The following is a 6,960-nucleotide window of genomic DNA, read 5'->3' on the forward strand; positions in this document are numbered from 1 at the left end:
GTGTGCCATCGAACTCTTGTACGAGTGCCGCGCTGACGGCGTTGGAGGATGCTGCAATGTATATTAACAAAGGGGACCCAGGTCGTGGTTTGTTCAGGATTGGGGGTGTGGCTAACAGTAGTTTCAGTTCATCAAAATTTTCTTGGCATGCTGCGCTCCACTCGAACTTGGAGGACTTCTTGAGGAGGTTTATCATAGGCTTGGTTTTCTCCGCAAGCTTAGGGAGGAAGCGTGCAATGGCTATCAGCCGTCCCACGAGTCTTTGTACTTCTTTAACATTGGCAGGGTTGCGCATGCTGATGATGGCCTGGAATTTCTCTGGGTTTACTTCGATGCCGCGTCGGGTCAACATGTATCCTAAGAATTTTCCCCCGTCTACTCCAAAGGTGCACTTTTCTGGATTCAGGCGGAGATTGTATCTTCGTATGGCTTTGAAAACTTCGACGAGATCTAGGGCGTGTTGGGTGGGGTTTGGGGATTTGACCACTATGTCATCGACATATACCTCGACGCTATTACCGAGGAAGGGTTTGAAGACCCTGTCCATTAACCTTTGGTAGGTAGCGCCTGCGTTTTTGAGCCCGAAGGGCATAACTTTGTAGTATAGGTTTGCTTCTTCCGTAATGAAGGCGGTTTTGATCGTGTCATCCTCCGCCATCGGTATCTGGTTGTATCCAGAGTATGCGTCTAGGAAACTGAGTGTGCCACTTCCAGCTGCCCCATCTACCAGACGGTCTATGTTGGGCAACGGGTACACGTCTCTAGGGCATGCCTTGTTCAAGTTCGTGTAATCGACGCACATACGCCACTTGCCATTCTGTTTCTTGACCAGAACGATGTTTGCTAGCCAGGTGGTGTACCGCGCTTCTTCAACAAAACCTGCTTTCATCATATCCTCGGGTTGGCACCCATTCGCTAGAAAATCCGTATATGGGTTCGTCGTATGGGGTCAGTTCTTCAGCGGGGATCTGGAGTTGTTGGAAGGTCTTCCAGTATATGATATCTACCGAGCTTCCTTGGTCGATTAGCACCTTCTTTACGGCGAAGTTTTCGAGTTCTATCGTTATGACCACAGGGTCATCTTGGTTGGGGTCGACTCCTCGGAAGTCAGAGTCGCTGAAAGAGATTGGTGGCATTCTTCTCCTAGGTCCCCTGTAGACGGCGTGGACAGAGTGGACTGCCCTCAGGTGCTTTTTTCTAGAAGAGGAGGAACATCTGCCTTCGGCAAACCCTCCTGATATGGTGTTTATCATTCCTCTCAGGGGGGATCTTTCTTCTGGGCGCCTCCCCCCTTGAGGTGGTTCCTCCCTCCTTCACTCAGAATTTGTGCTTCTCCTAGGTTCTTGTCTGGGTTCCCTTGGTTCGTTTCATGGGTCATCCCTTCGTGGAATGTTCCTGCGTGGATACTTCTCGTATTGGGTCCTAGGGTTCCCTTCGGTTGTGTTTTTAACATAGTGTCGCAGGTGTCCGGCCTGTACAAGTTCTTCTATTTTGTCGCGAAGAGTCTCACATTCCTCTGTTGTGTGGCAGTTGTTGCGGTGGTAGTGGCAATACTTGCTTAGGTCGGCGTTTGGTGGGTGTTGGAATCTCTTAGGTGGAGCGATGAGTTCAGCTTGCAATACCTCATCAAGAATACGGGATTTGGGGGCGTTAAGGGGGGCGTAATTAGAGAATCTTGCTTGCTTTCTGTCTTTGAGGCGGTTTTGGTCCCGACCCCCCGGCTCCCTACCGCCCCTCTTAGCTTCCAGGTGGGTTGGGGTGGTCCGGACCCTGTCTTGGTAATGCCGAATCTCCTCGACTCTGATGAACATCGATGCTTTTTTTCGCAGCTCTTGCATTCCCAGGGGCGGGCGCATGGCTAGTTCGTCAGCAAACGGTCCCGGTCATAGTGCCATTACCATATAGTGCAATATCAAGTTTGGGGTGAGGTCTTTGATCTTCATGGCGATTACGCCGAACCTGTTAATGAAGGTGCAAGGGACTCTCCTTCCTCTTGTCTTAAGTTTAGGAGTGACAGGGATGTGAGGTCGTGCCGACGGCTGGTGTCGAACTGGGTGGTGAAAGAGGTGGTAAGCGTGTTGAAGGAATCTATAGTGTAGGGCTGTAGGCTCATGAACCATTCTAATGTCGATCCTCTGAGTGCAATAGAGAAGGACTTGCACATTACGGCGTCGTCAGACGAGTAAAGGGCGACTCGGTTGGTATAAATGGATATGAACTCATCTGGGTCAATGGTGCCATCGTAGGTGACAGTTGGATCCTTCCACTTATGAGGGAGTGGTGTTTCTACGATCCCGTCGACGAACGGGTGCCTACGGTTTCTTCGGGAGGCGAAAGGGTTGTAGTTGCCACCGGTTGTGTGACCCGTGGGTTTGTATTCGCTTTCTTCCTCCATGGCGGGTGGGGGCTCTGCCCTGCAAGGGGCGACCTCAAGTTCTTCCACGGCCTTGCCTGCTTCAATCCTCCTTTTGAGTCGGGAGTTCTCTTCTCTCAGCGCTTCCATTTCGTGATGAAGGATTATCTTGTTCCTTTTTAAGATTATTGAATATGGTGTGAATTGATTAAGAAAGCTAAGCGAAATCCCCACTGGACATTAAGATAGCAAGCTATCTAGATGTGAAGGTTCCTTTCACAAAGCTCAAGAGAAGAAGATGATGGATTGATTCAAAACAAAAAGGAAATGGAAAGCACATAAATCATAGAAAATCAAGAATAATTAAAGGAAGAAGAAAACATAAAATGGAAAGGAAAGAAATGGTAAAAATGTGAGAAGCACGCCACTACAAGGCTAGGCTAGAAGCCATGACAACCTTGAAGATGAGTGGATGTGTGCCGCCACTTGCTATGCAAGATAAGGCTTAAAAGTATTCACTCCCAAGGGAGGAAACTCTCACAAATGGTTGAGACACAAGAGTGTTTTTACTTCAAAATGTTCAACCCTTTTACATGTCTAGGAGCACCCCTTATATAGAAGAGTTTAGGGGCCTCTAAGTAAATAAAAGATACCTAAGGATGTCTTTACAAAACCCTAACCCTAGCTTCTAGAAACTAGGTCAAATAAGGTTACAAAAATGAGAGACAAAAGAGCTAACTATGGTGTGTGCAAGGCTAATTTCGTTCTAGCACAAAAGGAGACAAAGAATGTGTCTCATATGTCTCCAAAAAGTGGTCAAAGTGTGCTAAAAACAAAGGAGACCAAAGGTACATAGGTACACTTGCTTCATGCCTTTTACTTTATGCTTTATGCCTTTGCTTTACTCTCTCCTCCACATCATTTATGCTCCCCAATCACCATGCGCCACCTAGCATTGCTTTCTTACTCCTAATTAACCTACAAAGCAAATAAACATAGATTAGCATGTTGGCTTAAGTCAAGTCAACTATAGTGAACAAGTCAAACCTAGTCAAAGGTCAACAAGTCAACTAAAGTTGATTCAACTAAGTCAACTTAGGGAATCAAAAATAACAAACACAAATGAAAGGGATGAAGGATTAGTGAACTTCCTTTTTAAACATGCTTAGTCTTCTTAAGCATGTGCCTTCATCCTTGGTTGGGGTCAATCCTTCATCATTTCGTCTACTTTCCTTTTCTTATACTCTGTGAATTCTTGTTGCATTCTAGCTTAAGCCTCTAGAATGCGAGATATGTCGGACGAGGGACCGGCGTCTCCTACTTCCATTACAGGGGGTCTGGTAGGCACTTCAGCTGGTCTACTTCTTGTGGATACCATGGTCTTGGGACGGGGAGGGCTGATCTTGCGAAATACTCTTCGAGGGCCCCACGGGGAGGGCTGGTCTTGGTCTACTTCTTTAAGCCTTTGTAGATGGAGCTTGACTTGATTTGGGGGAGGATTTGCACTTCCCTTTTATGAGCTCTTATTCCATCCTTTCTAAGGGTATTACCCATAGCTTTGGTTAGGCCATCCCCCTTTTCTAGATCACTCTTCCTCTCATGCTTGCACATTGGGTCTTCCTTTTGAGCCTTGGAAGAGAAGGAAGAATGGTGATGTCCATCTTGCTTTGGAAATATTTTTTTAGAGGCAAGTAACACTTTGGAGGTAACTTGCTCTTTTTCTTTTTCATCTTTTCTCTTATCTTTCACTTTATTTTGGTCCTCATTTGCTTGATTGGGTGAGAGAGGTAGGAGTGTGAACTTCTTGCCTTGGAAGGAGAAAGCATAGGTGTTAGCATGGCCATCATAAAAGACTTTTCTATCAAATTGCCATGGCCTACCTAACAAAATATGAGTTTCTTCCATAGGCACAACATCACATAACACCTCATCTTTAAAATTTCCAATTGAAAAGTTAATGAGGACTTGTTGAGTTACTTTAATGTCTTCTTTCTTAAGCCATGATAGCTTGTAGGGCTTGGCATGAGGGATAGTTTTCAAGCCAAGCTTGTCCACAACCCTTGTGCTAGCCACATTTACACAACTTCCATTATCTATGGGGAGGGGACATAGTTTGTCTTTGATATGACACCTTGAATGAAAAAGGTTTTGTCTTTGAAAAGGGTCAAGTCCCTTGGAAACTTGTCTTAGTTGGTGCCTTATCATTAACAATCCACCTTCAAGGGGTTTAATCCTTTCACTTGAAGAAGAAGTGTGGGAAGAAGTACTTTTGGGGAAAGGGGGAGAAGAATTTTCACTCTCTACTTCTTTTTTAAGGTTCAAGGCCATGGTTCTTTTGGTAGGACAATTTGAAGCTATGTGTCCATATCCCAAACACTTAAAACATTTTATAGAACTTGTCCTTGTACCTTGAGAAGAATTAGGAGTTTCATTAGAAGGCCTAGACGAATTAGTCCTAGGAGGTGGGTCTTTGGAACTCTTGAGTGGTGATTTATCATGTTTTCTTTCTTTATCTTTCCAAGTACTAGAATAGTAGTCATTGTATGAACCATTCCTCTTGGCCTCTTTTTTCTTTTGCAATTGAGTTTCAACTTTGATGGCCAAATGTAAAACTTTGTCAAGAGAAGAGTACTCATATAACTCTACTAAATCTTGTATGTCTCTCCTAAGACCACTCACAAATCTTTTTATTTTCTCTTTGTTAGTTTCTTTTATTTCAACTCTACGCATTTGAGACTCTAATTCTTTAAAGTACTCACTCACACTCATAGAACCTTGGTGAAGCCTTTGGAGCTTCAAAAGAAGTTCCTTCCTATAGGAGGGAGGAACAAATCTAGCGCGCATAAGAGTTTTAATGTCCATCCAAGAAGCCGCGGGTGACCCTTGGTCATAATTCTTACAAACTTTATGCCACAAAGTATTGGCATACTCCAAAAATCGTAAAACTACTAGATCAACTTGTGCTTGATCCTTTACATGATTTTCAATGAAAATTTGATCAACTTTAGCTTCCCAATCAAGGAAGATTTTAGGATCACTTCCACCGTAGAACTTAGGAATCTTTGGAGTTTGCTTCTCTTGTGATGGGTTGCGCCTAGAATGCCCTCTTTTCCTAGGCTCTCTTTCTTTCTCCCTAGCTTCAAGCCTTTGAATATGCTTTTGGATTCTTAGGTCACTTTGCTCATTGTCTTTTCTCAATTGTTCAAAGGCCTCCTTCCTAGACAACTCCAAATCCCGAAGCAATCTCATCAATGTATTGTTTTTGTTTGGTGTAGGTGCATTTGATGAACTTGCCATGATTCCTACAACAAAAACACTCAAATCCGAGACAAAATAAAGGGATTAGAGGTTAGACAACATGAAAACCGAGACCAAATCCAACCCAAAATGTAACCCAAGTGTTTAGATCACTCTCCCAAAGTATCAAGGCAAGGCTAGCACTCAAAATCCACCAAAGGAGTGAAGCAAACACTTTTAAAAACTTGTTCAAAACCTTTCAAATGCAATACAAGTGATTTGGCCACAACATCCCAAGAGTTTCAAGAAAAGAAAACTACTAAGACAAAACAAAGAACACCTAGTGACAAGCAAGAAAAGCACAAAAACAAGGAAAGCTAAACTCTAAAGAAAGAAAAATATTGGTGACAAAACTTTGAACAAGACTAACACAAGAAAAACAAATTTTTAAGACTCTATGGAAAGTACTTGACAAACATCTTCAAGTCTTAAATCATGCATAGACCAAGATAGATCATAACCAAGTTAAAGAATGGAACTAATTTGCCAATATCACCCATTTCTCAAGCATGAAAACTAGTAGCATAACACTTAGTGACAAACACACTTTGAGTTCACCAATGAGCAAGTTTGCTCTCGGTTTTTTGACAAATTTTGGTGTAAAAATTTTCTTCTTTTCACAACTAGCTCCATAAAATCATGAGAAAGAGTTTTAGGTGGCTTGGACACTTAGTTCCTCAAGTTTTAGGCCAAAATCAATTTCATGGAGCATACATAAGCAAGACATAAAGTGAAAGCAAGATTCAAATACTTGGAAAAACAAGAATAAGAAAACTTCAAGTTAACATATGACATATGACTCAAGCAAAAGTTAAACACATTTAAAGACTCAACATGACATACACAAAGACACAAACATGTAGCTATCATGCATTTAAACTCATGGATTTGAGGCTCAAAGACTAAGCATCAAAAGACATGTTATCCAACCACATTTAGGAGCAAAAGAGTCACAAAACCGAAGCCAAAATTGCCACAACATAACCTGAAAACGTTGTTTTTCGTATTCTCGGCAGCTCTGACCTTTGCTCACTCATTTGATCATAACTCTCTCCACAAAACTCCAAATGCGTTAATTCTTTTTTTGTTGGAAACTAGACTCACAGAGATTTCTTTTGATATAAAGAACGTTACTTTTTGACCACTGAGCTAGCTGCAGTATTTTTTTCAAAAACGCACACGTTGCTGCCAGCACTGTTTTTATGTGGACCATTCAAAGATAGCTACACAAGACAAGGTTAGAACATGAAAACACCATATTCAAGGACAACCAAAGCTCTAGATACCCACTGATGAAGGATTATCTTGTT

Source organism: Vigna unguiculata, chromosome 3 (genome assembly GCF_037176805.1).
Source record: "Vigna unguiculata cultivar grain cowpea cultivar isolate G323 ecotype 2 chromosome 3, ASM3717680v1, whole genome shotgun sequence".
NCBI lineage: Eukaryota > Viridiplantae > Streptophyta > Magnoliopsida > Fabales > Fabaceae > Vigna > Vigna unguiculata.